Below are 24,703 nucleotides of genomic sequence, written 5' to 3'. Positions count from 1 at the left end.
TAAAAACTTCACTTTCTTTTCCTTGGTCATCTCAGGGTCGGCGCGGCGAAATAGGCGCTTCATCTCCTCGACGTAACCGCGGACGGGCTCATTCGGAAGCTGGATCCTGGACTCGAGGAGTCATGCCACAAAATAAGGCTATTCGTCATATATTTTGTCTATATTATCTACCTTCCACCCTACATTTTTCTCCAGGAGTACAAAATTCTTCATGTAAACTGCATGTATGAATACAGACTCTTACGCTCACATTACTTTTCACCTGTAAGGTTTCGGTCACTTTCAGCAATTTCTGGTACATTGCAGCATCACACTAACATCCTAAACACACGCAGTAAAGACACACGGCTCGTACCCTGTTTCCGCACAGATTACAATGATGATGATGATGATGATTACAACTTTAATATTCCACCAGATAAGGAGGCCCCCTATTCCCCGACCCCGGCACGCAGGCGTAGAGTACGGGGGCGGAGACCTCCGCGATCACAACCAGGCAAAGAGGTCTTGACTCTTCGCGGCTTCTGTCGCCAGGCGGATGGCTCGTTGCTGTTGAGGAGAGACCTCGCTCCGCAGCAGGGCTTCCCAGGCTTCTCTACAATTTATGTTTGCTTTAGCCCCTGGGGAGCTAGCGCATTCCCAGATTATGTGGTCGAGGGTCCCTCTCTCCCCACAGTGCTTGCACTTATCGTTTTTTCTATCACCAGTCTGAATATGAGAAGCCCAGACCAGGTTTACGAAGTTCCCAAATTGAAGGCGCCGCCATGCAACGGCTTCCCTATTGTTTAGATGTTAGTCCGGTGGTGGCACCAGTCTCCTGCATAACCTATAATTTTCAGCGATCTCCGTGTAATTTTGCAGACGCTCGTCCATATTCCGGCAGTCGGGCGGCTCCACAGCCACCCGGAAGTAGAGAGCTCGGGCTAACTCGTGTGCCGCCTCGTTGCCAGGAACGGAGGCGTGTTCGGGGGTCCAAATTAGACTGATTTTTCTGTTGAGGCGTGTACCGGCCAGAATCCTTATCGCTTCCGGCGTGATCCTACCCTTTCCAAAATTCCAGATGGCTGTTTTGCTATCGCTGATTATTAAATTGGCTTCCGTTCCAACACAAGCGAGCGCTATCGCAACTTCTTCCGCCGTTTCCGTGTTTCGGCTTCTAATGGTGGCAGCCGATACGGGGGCACCTCGGCCGTCGACCACCGAGGCGACCGCCGCACCCGACTTGCCACTTGCCGCGTCCACGTACGCAACCGACTTGCTGTCCATCGAATCGAAGCGTATGATTAGTGCTTCTGCTCTCTTCTCTCTCCTCTCCGTGTTAAATATGGGATGCATGTTATGAGGGAGGGGGGAAATGATTAGATTTGCTCGGCAGTCCTGCGGGATGCTCGATTTGCCTCGTAGTCCCCTATCTGCTTGCAGACCTACCATTTCGAGGTTAGCTCTGCCCGTGGTCGTTCGGCTTAATCTTTCGAGCTGCGAAATTCTGACAGCCTCCGCTATTTCGTCCCAGGTATTGTGCACTCCCATAGAGAGGAGCTTTTCTGTGGGGGTGCTGATTAGTAAGCCCAGGGCCCTCTTTATGCACCACCGAATGAGTGAGTCTAATTTCCTCCTCTCCTCTGACTTGATGTTTAAGTAAGGCGTGGCATAGCTCACGCGGCTTATTACGTATGCTTGGGTTAGTTTAAGCAAGCTTCTTTCCTTCAGACCTCGTCCTTTCAGCGCGACCCTTCTAAAAATGCCAAGGGCTTGGGTGGCAAATCTCTCTAGCTTTTTGATTGTCCCATCATTATATCCATTCTTCTCAATGAATAGTCCTAAGATTCTGATTTTATCTACATCGGCAACTGGTTTCCCCTCAACGTTAATGTTAAATTCCCAGCTGCGCTTGCATCGGAGCGATGTTGGGTTATAGACGAGTAATTCCGGTTTTTGCGGAGAGCATGAGAGACCCCTACTGGCAGCATAGTACACGACAGTGTCCGCCGCCGCCTGCAGACGTTCCTCGATGCTCGCATCGCTCCTCTGGTTAATCCAGAGGTTGATGTCATCCACATACATACTGAAATTTAGCCCCTCTATGCTCCTCAGGGCTTCGGGGAGGTTCCGCATCGCCACGTTGAAGAGGAACGGGGAGAGAACCGAGCCCTGCGGCGTGCCCCTGCTCCCTAAGTTCAGTGTGGGAGACTCAATGTCCTGGAACCTCACTCAGGCAGTTCTGTCTAACAGAAAGTCTTTGATGTAGTCCTATGTTCGCGCGCCTACTCCGATATCCTGGAGACCGCGGAGGATCGCTTCGTGTGTAACATTATCAAAAGCCTTAGTCAAGTCCATGCTGAGAATTACTTTGGCGTCTCTAGAACGCGAGTCGATTATGTCGTGTTGGAGTCGGAGCATCACGTCCTGCGTGCACAAGCCCGGTCGGAAGCCGACCATCTCGTGCGGCCACAGGCCGTTTTGCTCCATAAAGCGCGTCAGTCTTGTCTGGACTACGCGCTCCAACAATTTCCCCATGCATGAGGTTAGGGAAATTGTTCTTAGATTTTCTAGTTTAGGGGGTTTGCCAGGCTTTGGGATTAGAATTACGTCTGCCGCCTTCCACTGCGGAGGCAGGTGGCCTTTGGCCCAAATTTCTTGCATATACTCCGTCAGAGCGCTGATGGAGTCATCGTCCAGGATTCTTAAAATTTTGTTAGTTATCCCGTCAGGGCCCGGGGCCGATTTCGTTTTTATTCCCAATATTACAGCCCTGACCTCCGCCTCCGTGATGGGTGCGTCGAGCTCCTGGTTGGGAGTTCCGTCGTATGCTGGGAGGGGGGTACTATGGGTATCGCCAATGTACATGTTGATGAGTTTTTCCATAAATTCTACGTCTGTACCATCAAACGCGTGCCTAGCTTTTGATAATCTAATTCCCGATTGGTTTTTTGGGTTGGTAGGGTCTAATAGGTGTCTCAGCAGACCTTACGTTTTGGAAAGGCTGATGCCCCCCTCCATCTCGTCGCATCTGCTGCACCAATTCTGTTCGCATAATTTGATCGCATAATTTTCAATTTCTTTGTTGTGTCTAGCGATCCTCCGTCTAAGATTTCGGTTCCATTTTTGCTTCTTCAGTCTGCGCTCCATACCATGCTTTGCCTCCCACATGTGAAGCAGTCTGCTATCGACTATCTTCGGGGCGTCGTCCCCTTCAAGCGTCTTTGTTGCCTCTCCAACGTGACGCCTGAGGGCCTCCGTCCATTTCTCTATGTTTGTGATCCTCCCTGTGGCAGCTTTCTCTCGCTTCTCCTTAAATAATTCCCATTCCGTAACCCTCGGTTGACGCGCACGACGCGTCTTCACTCCTTTTTTAAGGATCGAGGCCAGAATGAAATGATCGCTGCCCAAATTTTGTTCCGAATTTTGCCAGTTCAGATCTGTCACATTTTTGGAGAAGGTCAGGTCAGGAGAGGTGTCTGTGCAGACGCTGTTACCCACCCTGGATGGACTACTAGGGTCCGTGTGTAGGGTGAGTCCCAGCTAGTGCGCGTCCTCCCATAGCTGCCTGCCTTTAGGGTCTTGTTTAGCGTAACCCCATTCTGGGTGCGGTGCACTAAAGTCACCGACTATTAGCAGGGGATTAGTTCCGGCTGCCTCAATCGCTTTGCGAAATAGGGCCCTGAACCCTACCTTTCTCTGCTTCGGGGTACTGTATAAATTTTATAGGAACACGCTCGGTTCCTCTTTTCGCCCCGTAAGAATTTCCAATAGCATTTCCTCAATTTCTCTCGAGTTGATTTCGTGCTCGATTGCCGCAATGTTCCTCTTAATCAACGTTGTGACGCGAGGTTTCTCACCTCTGTCACTTGGAGGAGCTTGGTATCCCGATAGTTTTGCTGCTTTTCCCGTCTCCTGCAAGGCTATAGCTAACGGTTTCTCATCTAATAGCGTCATGTATTGTTGCACTAACGCCCGCTTGCGCTGGAAGCCGCGACAGTTCCACTGCAAGATTATAGACTCACTTGGTGCGCCTCTTGCCATTTTGGAGCTGGTTGATATTTTCCTCAGCTTTTTGTTGCCATTCTCCAATGGCAACTAATTCTGCCCTTTGTCTTTGTACTTCTCCCGTAAGGGCTTGGATCTGGCTCTGAGTCTGATTTATTGCGCCCATAATTTGGCCCATTAAAGAACCGAATTTAGCTTCGATTTTGGCTTCTAATCTTTTCTTTAGTACCACCAACGGATCAGCGCCTTCTCCTTTGCGTTTCAGTGGGGGCGGTCTAGCCAATTCTACAATCATCTTTTCCTCCTCCGGTGCCGCAGGCTGCGTGGGAGCCGCAGCCCTAGGGGTCGGGGGCGTTGGTTTCGATACCAAGTTTGGTTGCGCACTGCGGGGAGAGGGGGACCCCGTACGCGCCTGCACTTTTGGTGTACGTAGCTCTTGAGTGAGCTTAATAATTATCTCTTTAAGCTCCCTAACGTCTTTCCTTAATTTATCGATCTCCTCGTCTTTATCTTTTGCCTGGGAAACGCCACTGCCAAAGCGTACACTTTTTCTATCCCCGCTCGGATTCCGCTTGTGAGTCCACGGGTTCGCCGGGTCCCTGGAACTAGATCTCCCCCTGGGTGTGGATCCGGGGCGTCCCCTGGTGCGGGAGCTCGAGCGGCCGCGCTGCTGCTGCCCTCCGGTGGTCTCCTCCAGCTTCGGGAAGGAGTCGTTTCTGGCGCGAAAGTCCTCATTTCCGCGCCTGACCTTGGAACGGCTCCGGGGATTCCCCTCGGCGGTCGCTCCGGCTTGCTGCTCCTGAAGTTCCTGCTGCTGTTGCATGTTGATCTTGCGTTCCCATAGTCTCTTCTTCACTTCGTAAGGAACACAGTGGAGTTGGTGATGATGGATTTTTATGGCGCAAGGGCATCTATGGCCAAAGAGCGCCATGGCACAAGGTATTTTTCAAATTCTCAAGGTGGGATCAACGACCTATTCCCTAAGCATTTCACACTAAATAAGCCGAGCACCAGACCAGGGGAAAACTTGTACCCATTGTATCACCGGTGGGTACCCGGCGGCTCTGGGGATCGAACCCCGCAGCTCCCGCATGTGAGGCGGATGCTCAACCACTTGGCCACCGCTGCGGTCCACAGTGGAGTTCTCTACAATTTCTGTCACCGAGCGGGTGTCCTTTCCCGCACAGTTGGCACTTGGGCTCACATAAATGGTCTTGTGGCGGTTGTTCCATGCCACAGCCACGGCATTTCACAATCTCGGGGTCCGGGCAGATGTCTTCACGATGTCCGAGCCGGCCGCAGGCGTTGCAAACTTCGTATTTTTTTGCGGTAGAGTGCGCAGCGTTGCGCCACGGGCGTGTCTCACCCACCGCGGCACCTCTTTGTCTTCGAACAGTATTAAAACTGTCCTCGATTCTCTTCCGAGCCTTCGCACTCCCAGAACCGGATGATTTCCGTAGATTTGCAGCCTTTTCAAAATAGCTTCGTCCGAGAAGGACAAAGGGACTTCATGCACGACGCCTTTCCCGCTGTCCTGCGGCATAGCTACGTACGTAGTCATTTTGATCTTTTCCCCTTCGAACACGAGGAGCTTCAAGTCGGCGTATTTTTTCTTCCTTTCCGCGCTGACGGTGGCGACGAGAATGGAATGTTGCTTCACATTCATCGAGATGACATCCTCTCCGGCCGCGTCTGTGCTGACGCCAGCTGCCCGAAGTTTAGCGTCAGCAATTACGCACTTCCATATTTTATCAGACGTACGAGACCGGCGTGCGGTCTCATGACTATTTTCTCGGCGCCGTCCGGGATTCGGGCAAATTGCCTTTCAACCGACTATGCCGCCATCTTCCTTCCTGCGAGCTTCTCGGCGGCTCGCTGCCGTTCCACATGGCGTCCCTCGTTGTTCACCAGGGGGGCCGCTTTACCCCTCTTCTAACTGACGTACCATTCTCCCGGCACGTTCAGTTCTTCTGGATCTAAGTCCGCACCATCTACGGTCTCCATCATGGCTGATACAGTCTTCGAGCGGAGCCGCCGCCGGTGGCGTCTCGCCGCTAGGTCTCGCCTTAGGCTTAGCTCACCATGTGGCTCGTCGAAGACCATAAGATCCCAAAAAATGAGGAAAGCGTGGGCCCACCTTGGGAAAATCGATATCCGCGGTGTCCAGGCGTCGAGTGCTGTCGATTCAGCTAAAATCCAAGATCCGTCGAATTCAACTTGGGCTCGAGCGGCCGTAGTCGACGGAGCTCATCGAACGCACGTCCGCTCTCAATCTCGCAAGTACAAGCGTCCGCACCGATTACAAGCTCCAGACTTTACGTCCCAATCTTCCGTCCGTATTAAACAAATATCAACAAATCAAATGTTTGACACCTGTTCAACTGCTACAGGTTTTTTACAATTTGTATTGCAGATTTTTTTTCGCTACAGTGTTCCTTAGATATTCTTTTACAGCTTCCCTCCAATTGCTCACGAAGATGCCTTCTCATTATTCATGCGATTTGTGTCAATCTCTAACAAAAAATGCAGTCTTTGTGTACACATTTTCTATCGACCTACCTGAAAGTGTTTCTTATTTTTTGTAAAGCTGAATATTTCATGTTAACCTTTTTTCATCATTTTTATTAGTGTTATTATAATTTAGTGGTCTCGTCTATGCTGCCTTTTAAGGGTTGCGTGGGCCTCGTCAAGCTGGTTGATTACAGCTTTTAGTCCGGGTGACCCACCAGCTTTTCTGGTAAATAAAGATGAAGTTCAAGTTCGGCTCTATCTTTCCTGACCACACTGGTTAATACCTTCTTTAGTTCTCTCTCGAATAGCTCCGATGCCGTAAGGGACGACTCGTGGTTTTCGTACCACGTGCGTGCGGAGCTTTGCAGTGAGAAAAATATGCGTCCAATTTTTGCCGCCTCATCCCACTTTTTGAATGACGCCATGCGCTCGAATTGGTCCAATCATTTTTCAGGGTCTTCGTCTAGGGATCCATTGAATGTTGGCGGCACCCGCGGTTGCTGCAGTATGGTCGGTGACGACATCTTTGGCGAGGTTGCGGTGCTCAAAGCAGCGTCTTTTCGCTGTCTAGTGTTGTCCGGCAGGGTCCCGAACTCAGGCTCCTCTTCCTGGAGACGTCGGCTGGTTCGCTGAGCTGGCTCGTCATCGGGTGCAAAGCGCTGATGGCTGGCGTCACGACTTGAAGGGGGCGTTCGGAACATGGAAGGCAACCTCGCACCTCCACCAGATGTCACGTAGTGATGGCGGTAGTCGAAGGAGCGATGAAAACGGACGAAAGGTCTTCTAAAAGGAAACTTTATCTGGTTGAATTGCGACCACAATGAATTGAAGCACTCGGCGGCGACGAACACACAAGCGTGGTCGGCGGCTGTCGAACAGAATGCCCGCCGCTGTCGGCTGTGCTCAATTTAAAGCTGATAGTGAACTTTCGAAATAAAGCGTGCAAAGTTACTAGAACATTACGGAACAACGTAGAATCAGCTCTGCCTGGATGCGGTCAATCGATATAAATCTAGTGGCGTCTTCCGCCGCAAACAAAGCGTTAAAGTGATGTGGCGGTAGATTTGAAAAACGAACAAACACTGCAAATATTCGCGGCAATATTTTTTGTATATATAGTCTATTGCTTAAGTAGTTTGAGACATATGCTGGCATTTGATTGAAATTACAAATCCTCTTTTCAGTGAATTTTATTCCAGATATGCCCGCGTGGCGCGGTTTTGTGACACAATGCCGGCTGGATAACGCTGGGTTTTCTGCTGAATGGCAGCCTTAAGGGCACAGGGTAAGGTAAAATTAAAAAAAAATCGTTTTTTTTCTTTTGGAATTTTAGAAGTTCAATTCTTTTTACACATGTTCCATGATAGCACTTTCCTCAGAAAGCCATATTTACGGCTGAAAAACGCTTTTTCCGAAACCAAGTAGTGAGCGGCCACGCCCCCTTTCAGGATTAACGTCAATTTTTTCAACCAAAAAGTCCACCACCTGATTTCAAAACTTGTCTAAAATCAGCTACATATAAAAAATTGTCTGGCAACTATTGTACAGCTCCTCTTTTTTAGCCAAGACAATCCTGAGACGCTTTGCACGTTTTTTTCCACGTTTCTGCAACCTTCATGCAGCTGCGTCCGAGTGCTATCCCTTTCGATCAGTATTGTAAATTGTGCCGGTGTTGGTTGCTGCTGATAAGTTGAGATGCCCAGGGCAAAGAAGGCCTTCGTCAGGCGTGAATTTGACGGCAACCGCTACGCTCATCGTGAAAAAGCAAAAGGATGTCCACGACCGAATGAGATCCCGAACGCCGAACGCGCCAGCTCCTCGACATCGAAGCTTTCAAGATTTTCTCTGTGCTTCCAGGAAGAGGATGTGCTACAGAGCAGCAGCCAATATGCCTTAATGGACATGGACGGCATTTGTGCCGCAATTACACAGATTTGTGTGTGCAGAGAGTGCGGTGGAAGTGTTGAGCTCATCGAAATTGTGACAAAACGGGTAGGTGTTGCAAGCGTTTACAGTTTGAACTGTGAAGTGTGTAGTGCCGCACAACGATTTGAGACGTCGAAGAAAACTACTTCTGGCCTCTATGAAGCCAACCTCAGGTTAGTGTATGCCTTGAGGTCCATTGGTAAGGGAATGGCTGCAGGAAATATACTCTGTGCTATGCTAAACCTTCCTAAGCCGCCGACAAAGTTTGCGAAATACAATCAAGAGCTTCTAGGTCACATCGAAGCTGCTGCTCAGGAGTCGATGAAAAGGGCAGCTGACGAAGCTGTGCAGCTGAATGAGGGGGATAAAGACATCGCAGTTGCTCTTGATGGAAGCTGGCAGAAGCGAGGCCATACTTCAAATAACGGCATAGTCTCTGCGACCAGTGTAGACTCTGGGAAAGTGCTGGATGTGGAGGTTTTGTCTAAACGTGTTCCAAAGTGCAGCATCAAGGGTACAAACAGTGACCCCCTTCATAGAGAGGTGTGCCAAAGCAACTACCAAGGCACCAGCGGTGGAATGGAAGTCGCAGGAGCACTGAAAATTTTCGGCAGGAGTGAGGAGCTTCACGGCGTTCGATACGTCAAATACCTTGGGGATGGTGACAGCAAGGCTTTTATGGCTGTGAAGGCACAAATGCCATATGGTGATTCCGTTGAAATATCCAAGGTTGAGTGCATAGGGCACGTGCAAAAAAGGATGGGCACAAGGTTACGAAGGCTAAAAAAAGGAAACAAAGCAGGAAAACTCTCTGATGGAAAGAGCCTCTCGGGCCGAGGCCGACTGACTGATGCAGTAATAGACAAGCTCCAGACGTACTATGGTTTGGCCATCAGAAGAAATGTAGGAAACCCGGATGAAATGCGAAAGGCCGTTTGGGCAACCTTCTTCCAATTATCGGCCACAGACGATGACCCATGCCATGGACTTTGCCCAAAGGGACCTGATACGTGGTGTGCCTTCAACAGAAGTCAGTCAGAGGGCAAGCCATTTTTCCACAAGGAGAGTTTGCCTGCATCTGTCTTGGAGGCTATCAAACCCATTTATAGGGAGCTATCGAAGGCTGAGCTCCTAGAGAAGTGCCTGCATGAGCGAACTCAAAATGCAAATGAGTCGTTCAACCATGTTGTTTGGGAACGCGCGCCAAAGAATGTGTTTGTTAGGCTTCGGACCCTACGGATGGCAACACTGGATGCTGTTCTTTCATTTAATGATGGTAGCATCGCACGGGCCAACGTTTTGAAGGCGTGTGGATTGAACCCAGGGAGCAACACCATCAAGTGGCTGAGGGAAACTGACCATAAGCGCATGTGCTTTGCGGACCGAGCAACACGACAGCTTACAAAAGAGGCCCGACAGTCAAAACGACAAGCCGAAAAGCGAAAAAATGATGGCGACAGTGACTACGAAGCAGGGGGCTATTAAACCAATTACTATGGAGGCGTTTCTGCGAATAAAAAATGGTTTTTCACATCTTTTTTCTCTTTACGCTCTATTATCTCAAAACAGTGTTTTTTCTTACAAAGGTACCATTATTTCCAATGCCTTTCAAGACAGACGGCTCATTTTTTTTTTGCAATCATCTACATAAGTGTTGCCAACTACTGAACTAGAATTAAGCAATTTCACTGAGCAGTTATTCTGTTATGAATTTTGAAATGCGCAAAGAAAGGCCAGATTTGTGTACTACCGGAAAAAAATTTATTAAAAATCGAATTTTCAACACATTTCAAATATTCTAATTCAGTAAAAAGAGCACACAATTTGACAAACAATGATATATGTATTATTACGCTACTGTTATTAGTTAGTGAGAAACATGTACCTCAACATGGCCTAAAATGCATGGGAAGTATAGGGCTTACCCTGTGCCCTTAACGATGTCGTGTTATAAACCTCTCCTTGACAGTGGTATGTGCAGGCTTTCGATACCTTTCTTTTCTGGTTCAACATATCGCCCAATAACATGTTAAAACTAATTACGATGCCATCTCATGTCACACAGCAGTCAAGGTATTACCTGGTAATAATAGAAAAGAAATTTTTTTTCTGGCAGTCCAAAACAGCATAGCACCCTTTTTCACCTTACTTCGTTTGGTTTCATACTTCTTCCTTAACTTGAAGAGAAAATAGCCAGCAGAGCTGTACAACAAGGTAATTTTTCAGGAAGCCTAAATTTTATGCACAAGCACTTTCAATGACTCCAATTTCCTCATTTTTCAACCTGTTCTACCATAATATTCGTGATGAATACTTTCGCTTCCTGCCTCTTGGAAACCAAGAGTCCGACTTGCTTACCATGTTTTAAACTGGCTTAATCGTGCTGAAAAACACAATTCACCCTCCATGTGCACACACGACTGTGCATCTTAAGTGTTCCATTTGTTTTTCTTTAACGTAGTCAAGGACTGTAATAGCCTTCTTGCCAGTGCAGTTTACCACTGGAATCTTGCGCACTTCAAGTGCTTCTTTGATGAAATAATATATGAGCTGTACACGAGCTTCGGTCTCATTATAGGCAGGCCCATTCTTATTGGAATGTGGTGATGTATTGTTACAGAACAACTTCGATTTGTCCTCAGCATCCTTTCAGACTTTTGCCGACATTGCAATGCCTATAGATGGTACGGTGGTCTTCATGGAACTGTAGACATCGTGTTTTTAGTGTGCGTATAGAGTTTAGATTGTTTATTTTAGTGCGCAGTAAAGGAAACTACATTGAAAGTGAACGCAATTCATTCAGCATTACTCTCCGGCAGTGCACATTAGTGCCATCACATGATCTTCATTGCATCAGTGTATGGTGTAAATGTTTCCTAACTGCATTGTGATACACCGCTTGAAATGAACCAACAATGGCCCTAATATGCATGTGATGAGGAGTGTACAGAGGGAAGGTTATACACTTGAACATCAGGCAACAAACATTGCTGAAGCCTGTTGTAGGTTCCTTGCGGAGTGCACAGGGCTTGCCAAAGCCAGTACACATCCAGTGCTATCACGCAGCATTAATAAACCTTTTCCCATAATACCACTGCCTGTGTGTGATGCGGTCTCTCTGAAATATTGTGCAGAGGGCCACGTTAGCCTTGCATATCTTGCCTCCTTTGTGTGTTATCTTGCTGCTTCCATGCTTGTACTTTTCTTGTCGTGTTGCTCTTGTTCCTTCTTAAATGCGGTGCCTGCAACTTCACAGTTGTTTTTATTCTCCTTTGGTTCCTTCGCCTCACCCTGAGACTTGTTCATGGTTCATGTGCCACATGCACTAGATAATGTGTGTCTATGTGCACATTAAGATGGCAACTAGCATGAATCGAATAAAACAAGTGATTTGCACACGGCATGAAGCTGTTTGAAATGTGGCACAACCCTCCACCTTTACTCTCCACATCTGTATTCGTCCCGTTCCCTAAGGTTGAGTAGCATATGTGAAGACGTTTTTTCCAGTTGACCTGTTCATCTTTGCAGACATTAGACCTTTCTCTCTTACTAGGAATGTGGCTGCAGTAAAAGGAGCTGCCTGTTGCTGGTGTAGGTGCATAACGATTGCCTTATGTGAAATGAACCACTGGGCTCTGCGTGACAAATTTTGTTTCACCTTCTGCGTTCTGGTGTTACCTTCCTTCAGACGACCACTCATTATCATCAACATCAGCCTGACTACGCCTAATGCAGTGTAAGGGCCTCTCCCATGTGTATCCTTAAACCTGTCATTTGCCAGTAGCACCCACAGCGCCCGCCTTTCCTCGGCCGATATACTATCATTGGGCGCGCGGGCCAACGAGCGGTGATTCTGCATAAAGTTGAGCAGAGCTCCCAGTTGAACAGCGCCGCAGCGCGGTGCCGCTATTGCCTTCACGGCTTCCCTCTGCAGAGTCCATTTTCGTTCTAGCGCGATTTCGTGCTTTTGTGAATGAACGAAGGTGAAAATTTTTCATTTAAGTTGTTTTATTTATCACTGTTTTTTCATGCGACGAACGTGAGTTATAAAGCGGTAAATTTTCACTCTATCATTTTGTTTTGCCGTGATTATATGGGCGCGCGAAGACTCTCCCCCTTATCGCCGCATATGCCAGCAAAGCCACAGCCAGGGACCGCCAAATAATTCTCAACCATAGTGTTTTTCACGCTCTGCCGCCAAGTTTCGTCGCTTTCTGCGGGTATAGCAACGGCAGCGTCGCGAAGAACATAGCTTCACGCAGTTGCCGCTAAACTATCTTCACTATTCTTGCGACTATTTGCGTCGCGTTAAGAACCAACGCCAGGTCCATATATTCCTTTGCTGGCCAACACATATGTATGGACTGATACGCTGAGATCGCAACGCATTTCACTGTTGCGCTCAGCAGCTGTAATGCACGACGCGTACGCGCCGGAGATGCTCTGATTCAGGCACGCTTTACGGCATCGGCGATTTTTGAGCTTGGCGCCAAGTAGCAGACGACATTATCTATTGTTGTCATAATTTTTCCTTTTCCAATTTCATCATCCGATTCTGCGTTTACGTACTTTGGCACTGCCCTGATGTACGCGTCACCGGTACGCCCCGCTCTGGGCGGGTCGGCGAATGTCGAGAATAGGGCCCCTGGAAGAACGGCGGGTTTGCAAACGCTGACGCGACTACTCGAGTTGTGCGGCTGGTTCTACGGGAAGGTGCAAGCTTCGAGCGCCTACTCCACCAGATGCGTATCGGGAATGGGACAGTGTTAGCCGTCGTGCTTGGGCGAGCGCCGATATGTCTCCGCTGCCGCAACACAGGCCACATTAGGTGTGACTGCAAGGTGCCCAAGTGTAGCCAGTGCCACGCGTACGGGCACGGAGAGGCTGAATGCATGAAGTCGTACGCCCGCGCGGCTGGGCGAGGAACACTCGGCAAAAAAACAGTGAGCTGCATATGGACAAGGATGGAGCTAAGCAGGCCGCCTCCAACCCAGTGGTCGAGACACTAACGGCTGCATCGAAGCCCGACTACAAGGAAAACGACACGCCACTGACTGTTGAATCAACGCTCAGCCCACCTGAGTCGGAACTCATGAACAAGGTTACCGAGCAACCGCTGGATATCCCACGCCCCGCTGAAAAAGGCAACGGGGAATCCATGGAGCTCGACCCTGCTGCTGCTAAACGGCGCCGCGACGACGTCGATGCAATGAGCCCTGAGCAAAGGCAACGTCTGCTACAAAACCAGCGGGGCGCCGGCGAGGTGAAAAAGCAGCGTGTCACCAGTGGGCAACGATCGTCGTCGCTACCTCGCGATGACAACTCAAAGTTCTAATATTGGCGGGACGACACTACACGGCGCGAGGCTGTGCGTATAAGGCTAAGCGCCGTACTGGTGGCTTGGTCTTGATAAGCGATGGCGGCTTTTGAAAGACACCTCTTCGTAGCCGCGCTCAATGACCAATGTCTTTCGTCCAGGAGGACGCAAAATCAGCTGTTACATCTCGAGACTGAGCAGGAATTAGATACTGTAGCGGTACAAGCAACCAATATCGAGTGTCAAGACCAGACCGACAGTATGGTGCGCCCGTTAACTAGCCGATACGATGTTTGTGTGTCTGATGCGGTGGGTACTTCGGCAGGGTGCATGCTTTTGTTCTGCCAGTCTCTGGGAGTAATTGTGGAAAGAGTTCAGACTTGCATTTTCGGTCGCTGAACAACCAGAGTAGCCCGTTCAATGGCCCGGGTTTGAACGCCCAGCTCTGAGCTGGCCAGCACGGCCTCCCAATTTGCTCGAAAGTAGGAACTTGTTTTAGAGATTTAGGTGGCGGCTCCTCTTTACAGTTCTACAATGAGTGATCCTGTATAAGAGGCTATTTCACCACATAATGCACGTTCCGGGTCGTAATCACCAGGATAGAATTTTGTTATCAATTAAGCAGTGATGAAGGATCGTGTCTGCAGTCGCCTCCGGGAGGTCTCCTACTCTTTATCTCGTTTTAGTAGTGCCGGAGAGTATCAGTCTGGCCTTGCGTGTCAACCGGCACTAGTGCGAACGCTTATTTCTGTTAGTATTCTGCGCGATCTACATATACTGCTTGTTAATGTTTGCTGTACATTCTGCGTAGAGCTTTTGGCCTAGCTTTCCTTCTCCCATCGCGGTCAGCAGGTTGCATATTCTTAGGTAGTGGCGTGACTAGTATTGCCTGAGCGATTCGTTTAGGTATATTTGCTTTGGTATCTAGTGGTAGCAACTCGATGCCTAGTCCTAAGTGATCAAGTATGGCCCTTCCTGCTTTGGTGCGGGAAAGCCGGCCTTGTGGCATTGTTAAGTGTGCTTCCTTAGTTCATGTCTCCCACTGTTCCGTGTGATTTGATGCATAATCTTCAGACGGTGCTTCGATGTGGCTTTTTTCTTTCATGCAGAATGTCGTAAAGAATTTGACCGTAGCCGTGGCCTACTCGTTTGAGCATCCGCCTGGCTCGCGGGAGGTGCGCGGTTCGATCCCCAGTGCGCCCGGGTACCCACTGGAGATACAACGGATACAAGCTTTCCCCTGCCTGGTGCGCGGCTTCGTTAGGATGAAATGCTTGGGCAATAGGTTTTTGACTCCACCTTGAGCACAAGAAAAAAACCTTGTGCCATGGCGCTCTTTGGCCAGATTCTCTTACGCCATAAAAATCCGTCATCATAATCTTCATCAATGTTGCGCAGAAACGCAGCTGTCATGAAGAATCGCGCTCTCAGCGGCTATGGCAGGAACCTCTTCAGGGAATCTGAAAGGCCGCATTGGTACCGGGATTGGCTTTTGAAAACGCTGTGGTGTGCTTGAGATCTTCCACACATTCGGCACATGAAATAGAGCGAAAAATAGCCGGTAGGATAAGCCTGGGGACATATGGAAGGACTATAATGAAGCAGATCAAGGTGATAAGGGATGGTTAACAGCCGTATTGCGTGAGGTGAACTGTAAGCTGCAGCATGAAGAAAGGTTGACGAATATGGATGAGGAAAATTGGGTCGCAAACTTTTTTCAGATACTTAGCCGATGCAGTGCCAATACTATTTGGAGGCGAAATACTAGATTACTAGCTAACAAATACAAATGTTAAAAGGAAAAAAGCGAAATTAAGATAACCTTGAAACATAAAGTACGATACTCAAAAATACTGACTGCAAAAGAAAATGCTTGATGAGCCGACGTAGGGGTTCTATAGGACGGGTAAATGTCAGACTAAAAGGAAACGCTCTTTTGACAATTTCAAAACCATGGGAGCTCGAGGAGGAAGCGTTACCAGCAAAAATATGACACCCTGGTTCACGTTGGTTGTTGCTGCATGCAAGGCAGGTCGTAATCATCATCATCAGTCTGACTACACCCACTACAGCGCAAAGTCCTCTCCCATGTCTCTCCAATAAACCCCGTCCATCGCCAGATGCGCTCACCCTACGCCTGCAAACTTCCTAATCTCATCCGTCCACCTAAGCTTCTGCCGCCCCCTGCTACGCTAACATTCTCTTGGAATCCACTCCGTTACCCTTAAGTAATAGCGGTTATCTTGCCTTCGCATTACATGCCCTGCCCAAGCCCATTTCTTCCTCTTGATATTGACTACGATGTCATTAACACGCGTTTGTTCCCTCTACCACTCTGCCCGCTTGGGGTCTCTTAACGTTACACCTATCATTTTTCTTTCCATCGCTTGGTGCGTTGTACTTAAGCTGAACCCTTTTCGTTAGCCTTCAAGTTTCTGCCCCGTAGGTGAGTACAAAAAAAAAGCGCTGGAGAGCATCAATGTGTGCACTGTAATCCTAACACCGGTAGTGATAAGGAAATTTTTAAATCGGCCGCTAAATATTCTTTCAACCGCTTTTATCCAGTCGATGCCGAAATGAAGAATTGCGCCGCTTTTGGCTTTTGCAGCACCACATTCAGGCTTCCATGCATTTACAAAATAATCAACTGCGGGTTTCTGTTCCAGAAGTGAAGCGGCAGCTTTCTAGTATTCATGGTTTTGGAGCCCAACTGTCGATTATAGCTTGCGAGTTTCCTGTATAGGCCTTCAGGTGAATGCATTGATAACGGAGTAGTAAGGTTCACACGGCTGAGGCTGAGAAATATATATAGTTAAGGCTACGAGTGAATAGCAGCAAAGCCTCCGCTTCAGTCAACTAGGTGGGGCATCGGAGCACTGTACGCAGTAAAAAACACAACTTCTTTATTGGTTTCAAAGGAGCCGCAGCAGAATGGGATTACAAGCACGAAGTAACATAATGACCACCGAAATGATTCGGGATTTTCAGTCGCTGGGTATCAAAGCGCCCACACGCTATTAACGAATGTATTTTAAATATGAGAGGGTAACACACTAGAACACTAACATCACTAAGAGAATGGGGAATGGCAGTTGAACAGAAAATATAGCGAATGTTGCTGAAAACAACTGTATATACAATTCCACACCGATCGTCGTTTTTCAAAGCCAAAAACAGGGGAAAGAGCATGACCTGCATTTTGAGGACTACTTTCCTCATAACAGAACTGAACGACGGTGTTGCAAAATATTGTGATGGTGCTCACGCAAACACGGGTAAAATAGAGGTACTGTACTGCAGTTCTAGAATGCATCGTATAATTAAATAAATATTCGCAAAATGAAGAAAATGGCATGTTCGGTGGACACCTCAAACAGCCAGCATAGTACCAGCATTACAGCGTCTACACAACAGAAGGCCAGTGATGAAGAAAAAATAATTGGCACGCTGGTCTCGGTGTGATCGGTCGCTTAATAGACCCATTACATATGCTGGAAACTGTGAAATCACCCGCGTCGTATCACCCTAAAAGCACCGTAAGTTAAACTGGTGGGTAGAAAATGAAGTGTCGTGAAACACTCAATGCAGGGTTCCGTTGTCACAAATGTGTGGCATATTTAGCAATGCTCAGAAAATAAAAATCAATTACGGAGTCCTTTCGCCAAAAATTTCGGAAATAATTGACGTCACAGCTAATTCTAGGCATGCGCACTTGGCCATGTTGCATCTCCTAGACTTACACAAATGCGTTGTAACCGCTCGCAATAGGAGGATGGTCACAGATGAAACAACACAAAGGTCAGAAGTACAATGGCACCAATCACGAAGTAGTCCTCATAAACACGACAGCAAAAATATAAAGTTAAGTTTGGAAGTGCCCTTTTGAGGTAGGTCCGTGGACGTGATCCGTGAGATTGGCCACGTGATGAGAACATTGAAAAATAGCTAAGGTGCTGCGGTCGAATTTTTCCCGATATCAGGCCAGGTGAACTCGGCGGAAAGGCGATGTTGTGGGCCGCACTTGAACGCTTGCCGGAAACGCTGCACCGCTGGAAGAGCGACGTTGCAAATGGCAATCTGGGACGAGGACAGGCGAGAGAAAATCACAAGCATTCGTCATAAAATCTCCTCAAACCAAGTATATCTTTCTCAACAACAATAGCGGATCGGGAGTCGACAAACGCAGTGACTAAGGCTTGCGGCTGCCAATTTTCTTAGCGCCATTAGGCGGCCGACCGCACTAATTAACCACCGCCTTTCGACGCCTCACGTACCGCGGGACCGCGCAATGACTGAATTTCTGTAACTTGCTTCGTGAATGACCGCCTTCGGAAGGTATTCCTGGATTGTAGCCAACTTCCAAATCAACTTCCAGACGTCCTCTTCTCCTTTTGCAATTAAGTGCAGTACAATATGAATTTTCATCTTTTATTCCTAGCAACTGTGTTAAAAACAAAATTGCAACGTTCTTAGAAAATGTTTACAGGTTAGCAAAAAGGAATTTAAAGACAATGATAAGCCACAACACTAGAGCAGCCTTTTTTCAATTAAACAAAATTGCTTCTTGGTGATTTCCTGACAACACAAGCCGCCGGGACCAGATGAGAAAGTTTCCGCTTGGCTGCAGACTTACAAATTGGCAGTCTGACGGCGATAATCGTGTCTTTTATTTTGCTGATTTTATTCGCATGCTTAACAATGAAGAAATACGCCGCAGCCTAAATTAAGCCGAAGGGCGGAAAATCGGGGAAAAAGTGCACATCAGATGCAACCAAATAAAAAATTCCGGCGTCTTGCTTTACCTTGCAGATAGCCGCGACAGCCTATGCAGTGAACGCTCTGCAGCGCAAGCGCTGGAGCCGCAGTGACCGAACTCACACTCGAGGTCTACGCAAGTTCATTCTTGTCGGTGCACGTGTGCACTGAACACTCCAACGCATCTACATACGTATTCATTGCACCCCCCCCCCCCCTCAAAAAGACAAAGATCACCTTTTTTTAAATTGTACGTGGATCGCTTCCAGAATATCTAATCGAACAAAGTTATGAATGTGCATAATAAGCTCGGTATCTGCGAAAAGAAAGTGTGCCATTCTGATTTCTGTCTGGTGCGGCGTTTGCGCACTGGCGATAAACACACCTGATGAATTCGTAGCCCCGGCGGACGCGTTTATTGAGGCGAAATAAAAAAGCAATGAAAAAGGCATTGTTCTGTAATGTCAGTGCAAGTTAAAAGATCTGAAGTGGTCAAGATGATTAGCATCCCTTTACTACAGTGCGCCTTTCTATTTTCACTCTGTTTCAGTCCATTCTCGGTTGCTCAGCCTAAGGACATCGGAAAAATTCTGGTCGCCTTTCGACGGAGTCAAAGCGCGGAAGGCATTCCCGAGCTGTGCACAGTGTGCGTTATAGAACGCAAGATGGTCGAAATTATTCTGCTGCTCTACCCTGCAGCACCGCTTTTCGTTCATTTTCCTTCATCCTCTTTTTAACGCGATAACAGTTAGGCTGTCGTCATGCACTTTCTGGTTTCTCCGTAACGAAAACCCTACAATGATCCTTCTCGGTCGCGTGATCCAAATGACGCCATCAAAGTTACGCAACGTAAATCGACCAGTCAGACAACAGTGCTTAATTTGAAAATCTCTGATCGGTCAATTGAGAGACGACTTTATCATGCAGGGTCACATGAACTAAGAGAAAAGAGAAAGCACCGCCAAATTTCAATTTCTGAATGATTGATTCACCTTGCGGTGCCATCTCAATCTGGCCACCGTTGCACCTGGTAACCTGCCTACCGGGTTCTGCACTACATTTCCCCCGTGAGTTACGCATATGAAATTAATTAAACTATATTAAGCGCAGTTGCCACCTGCCGACCCTGGCGATGCCATGAGCCTTACCGGAGCTCGCAAAGAAAAAAAAAAGATCAGTGACACAAGCAGCGCCGGTGTCTGTTTCAAACAGTCAGCTGCCATATGAAGTGGAGCAGCTCTCAACCGCAGCGTCACAGCGCCAGTAGTGGTATGATGACTGCCCGTATCTATAAATGCGCTTTAAATAGCCGTGACGTCATCAACACCACGTTATCACCAGTGGGACAAAAATAGGGCGCTGCCAGGTTGAAAATTTGAGGACTCCCAGAATTTCGAGGCAAGCCCACCCCGAGAATTACAAAAAACTCTCAGCATTTTAGAAAAAGACCAGCACCAAAATGAATTAAGCTGAATTAGTTGGGATTAGTTGTTGCATTAAGGTGCACTTGAGCGTCCGATTGGTGTAATCCCAGACAGTAATCCGTGAAAGGTGTTCTTGAACGTTCGAAGAAAGTAAACACTCATGCATGGCATACAAGGGCTCTGATACCGGTTCGAACCGGAGTTTAGGTGGGAAGTCACAAGAAAATTAGACTCATTACAGACACTATAGCAGCAACCTAAAGAATGTGGTTAAGGAAGCCTCACTTCCCTCATGACGCGGATCATGTCACCATTGAGAAATGTGAGTTACTTCACCTTTTCTATCCTCACAACCCTGTGTTTTCTGTTCTGCCATGACGACGCAATTCGAGTGTTCACCAAGAGTGAGATAATTGCTGCGTCTTTCCTTATAGCGGGTTTTCGTAGCCCTCACTCTTCGGGCCTCTGTTGTTCTCATATCCCGGATGTTGTCACGCGAACTCCCAAGTGTCCGCCTGGTTTTCACGCTGATAAAAACGCTCTTGAAAGTCAGCAAGAATAAGCATGGAAGGGTACACTGAACAAACGGACGTTGAAGCCGGTAGGTTCTTAGAGCCACGCTTCCCTTAGGTCTTTGCTGCCTTCTCCATTCAACATGGCAATGACAAGCCCAGTTCTCATCTTCACAAAGCTTTGCACTGTCTGCACCCCAAGAGCTCTCACTCTCAGAGCCATGGCAGGATGGACTTCTCCCCACGTTACATGCAGAACTCAGACCGCATGCCCTTCGGACTTGCAAACAGAGACTGAAAGCTCGCGCTTTAGACCACTTCTGTGTTAGGTCACGTCCCTACAGAGCGTCCACTGACGAATAAGGCGTCGCCCGCTTAAAGCTTTTCCGGCGTGTTTATCAAAGGGCGATAACAAAGGCCCTATAAACTCTGGGCCCAGTGGTGTAATTTTTGTTGGGTCGAGCTGAGTACATAAGTACACGGAGATTACGCAGCTCTGCCTCTACCAAAACTTCGAGCGCACCATTCCAGAAATTCGGCACTCTTGTGGCGTACCAATTGATCTGGACGCGGTAATTGCAAAGCAAGTTCCTGAACTCACTTAGCGTCTATAAGGAACGATATATGATCCACTGACACAATGAAGTGGCGAATGCGTGGGAAACAGCACCGGAAAGAAAACACCAGTAGGTCGCCGTAGGTATAAGAATAAAAACATCTTTCAGAGCAGTCCACCGAAAGACGCGAAGATTTTCACTTAGATTATTTGAAAGCGGACACACCGTTTCTTAATGGGATAGCATAGGAAAGCTGTTGTTTGAGATAAGTAAACTACAAAAGATTGCAGTGTACTTAGAGTTAATGTTTTAACGAATGGTTCAGAACCCTAGCCAGCCAAACAAGCGCTTTGCATGTCACATAGAAGTTTTATTCTGTAAGAATGTCGGGGATCCTGCATAGATATTCGTGGAGGAGCATAAGTAAATCAGCGAAAAATTATTTACTACGGTAAGTTACCCACAGTATAATTACCTTTAGCAGACTGAGAAAATAGCAATAAATAAAGGCAGCAAGCAGGCCGACGCAGTATCTCTGGAATAATGCAATAGATATCGAGACTTTCGTTACAGTGACAAAAATTATGTGCAGGAATTAGACCGAAATTCCTCTGCAGCCATGGCATAGTCGTAACTTGATACAGGTAGGAGCAGTTGTTTACGGTGTCGAAGTTTAGCGGTAGGGTTAAAAATACTACGCATAAAGATAATCATATTTACAAGCTTAGTGTTGAGTCAGCGGTCTACGAGGCAGAATAGGGCATTGGGAAAGTGTACAGAGGGGTCAACACCTGATTGCGTGGCGTGAAGGATTGCCAAGGTCGTAGGTCAAAATTGCAGATAAGATATCACACTAATGTCATGAACGGCACGTCTACGGCACGACAGCAGAGATACGTGTTAGTGTTGTTTATCCCATGCAGATTTCCATGAACAACTATCGTTTTAAAAAACACTAAGGTCCCTCAGTGTGACCGACCACAATGAAGACGTGAATACCGGGAACAAACCTTTTTCTGAAGCTCGCGGCCAGCCGCTCCACAGTGAGTGAAGCACTGCAGGTAGAAGAACAGCTGCTCGAGAGGGAAGCCCCAGAACAACTGTTGCCCGTCCCTCGAGAGCCCAGTGTCGCCACCAACGGCGGAGTTGGTCTCGAGGTCAGGCACGTTGCTGGCGCTCAGCGCCGCGTAGCTGTCCAGGTACACCTCGTGCGACTCCTGGCGACTGGCGTCCGGCAACAGGCCGCTGGCGTGCAACGCTGCGTTTAAGCGCAGTGTGTCCTCGTAGAGACGCATTACTCCTGGGTCGATGATTTGCGGCGGGTATGCCTGAACGCGCAGCGGGAAAATATTTCGGGCAACGCTAGCCACATTGGCCACAAAGCGAGCGTATTCATTGATTCATTCGCCACATGTGTGCTCCCAAACATAGAGTGAAGCTTTGTTTTTAACAACATAACGTATGTGGCGTAAGATGTCCTAAAATGTTTGTGAAGGCATTTTGTGAAACTGAGAGGCGCGAAAACGATATCGGGTCACGTCTTCAGTATCGTGTTTCGTGATGTGCCCGAAAAGTGCAAAAGCGTACTAAGAACAAAGCATGTACAGGAAGGCATGTTAACTTAGATGATTAGGTGACCATGTTATTTTTTTGAAACTTTTTGGCTTAAATATCAATCTTGAATTTAAATATTAATGTTAAGATTTAAATATCAACCTTATATCGTTTGGAACGCCTCTATCATTGAGCTTCTGGAGGTTCATTCAAGATCCCTTCCTTTGTATTGAAACTATTGCATATTAGCATAGGATCTTACGGAAATGCATGCACTAGGTTCACCTTCATAACTGAATAAATAACGTTGTTCTGCGCAGAATGGTTTGCGTGCTCGCCTAGCAACATGGAGGGCCTCATTTCAATTGACCAAACGTATACGGAAGAAATTGTATTTATGAAAAAAAAAGCATTATGTACAGCATACTAAAGAAAACCAGTAGCAGGAAGTTCTCCGAAAAATGCGTTCTCAGGGAGTGGTACGTCTCAAGTGGCCTCGTTCGAAAAAAGAAATTCGCCGGTATCGGGAATCGAACGCGGGCCCGATGCGTGCCAGGCGGGCATTCAACGTTTATGACACAGTGGGTCGTTGGTTCAAGTGTGTTAGAGGGGCACGAAGTGAAGGCGTTGTGGTGCGTATGAACGCAAACTGGGTTGGGGATGTGTAAGGATGCTAGGGTCACGGGTAGGCCTATGCCCTACGCCATTGTTCTCATTGTTATGAGCACGACTGCACTAAGCACGCTTGCTTTGACACGCGCGGCAAGCAGCAGCACGCAGCTTTGCTCATGCGCAAGGAACTCAGCTGCCAGAGGGATCTTATGTAAAAGTAGTGCAGCGCAAAAAACAGGAACAGAAGAGGAAGACAGACAACGGGACTGGCGCTTCCTTTCCTACCCTGTTTTTTGCGCTGCACTATTTTTAAGAGCGTTAGCTGTTACTCATCACGTTTCGAGATTTCGTGGGGCCTGCTACCTCGCTGAGATCACAGCGCCATCCTTGGCAGCAACTAGAAAACAACACATCTCGCAATCTCGCAACACAATAGCAATCTAGAAAGAACCACATGCCGCGTGCCAACGATGACGTCACGGTCGAATAAGGTAGATAGAAGTGAAACTATGTGAGTATGACGTCAGGGAACGAAATGGCAGCATAGTTTCGGTTTCTCGATTCTAAGACGGCGACTTTTAATATTGGTTGTGCGCTCCCCTATTACCTCTCTCCTGTATGACATCAAAGGACGAAATGGCGGCATAGTTTCGGTTTCTCGAATAAAAGATGGCGGATAATAAAATTGGTTGTTCCCTCCGGCCTATTCCGACAACGCTGGGCGGCCGAAGCCTCCCTTTAATCTTATTCATAGCCATTCTAGTAAATAAATAGCTGGCGCTCGTTACTTAAACGTCTTCCAGACGGTGGTGGCCTTTTTTCTTAAGATGAACCACCGACTAGTCCACACCAAGATTTTGATAGTGTGATGCTCGTTGCGGCTGGTACATGGTTTGGTAGTAAGAAGAGAGCAGGAAGTGTGAGGTGCGCTCATCCTCGTAGGAGCGCAGCCGGATCCACAGAATGTTCACCCAGCTGACAGCGTTTTTTTTTTTTTGAGCGCTGGGCAACGCGTTGCTCCACTTCTTTATTCTGTTCGCAGTGGATCTCGTGTTGTCTCACCGTCCCGGCGTTAGCTTTTCTTTCTGCGCTGCTGTTTCTCGGCTGGGCCTTCTGCATGGGTACCTGTGCCGTGCTTCCAGAGCCCGCCCAGTCGCATAGCGCCCTGTTTGCAAGCTGCTGTCTTTGGAAATATATTTTTTTTGGGTGCTCTTTGGGTTTGGGTGCTTTTTGTTTACGGTGCTTCTATTTCTCTATTGCTCAGCCGTGCGGGTCACGGCTCTCGACTAGCGAACAAAGGTAGGACCCTTCATTTGCGCCTAAAATGGGTCTAGCAGAACACCAGCACGGCGGAGCACCAGCAATGTAGAAATTAAAACGAGTGGTTTATTCCTGACAAACCTCTTTGCAAACACGGCGCTATGCGCCCGGGCGCTAGAAGCGCGGAAACAGTAACCCGCGCAGAAGCTCCAGCCGAGAAACAGCAGCGCAGACGGGATAACGAACATCGGGACGGTGAGAAAAAAAAATCCGCCGTCAAGAGAATAT

This window comes from Amblyomma americanum, chromosome 9 (assembly GCF_052857255.1).
Source record: "Amblyomma americanum isolate KBUSLIRL-KWMA chromosome 9, ASM5285725v1, whole genome shotgun sequence".
In the NCBI taxonomy this organism is placed as follows: Eukaryota; Metazoa; Arthropoda; class Arachnida; order Ixodida; family Ixodidae; genus Amblyomma; species Amblyomma americanum.
This window is presented reverse-complemented; position numbering follows the sequence as displayed.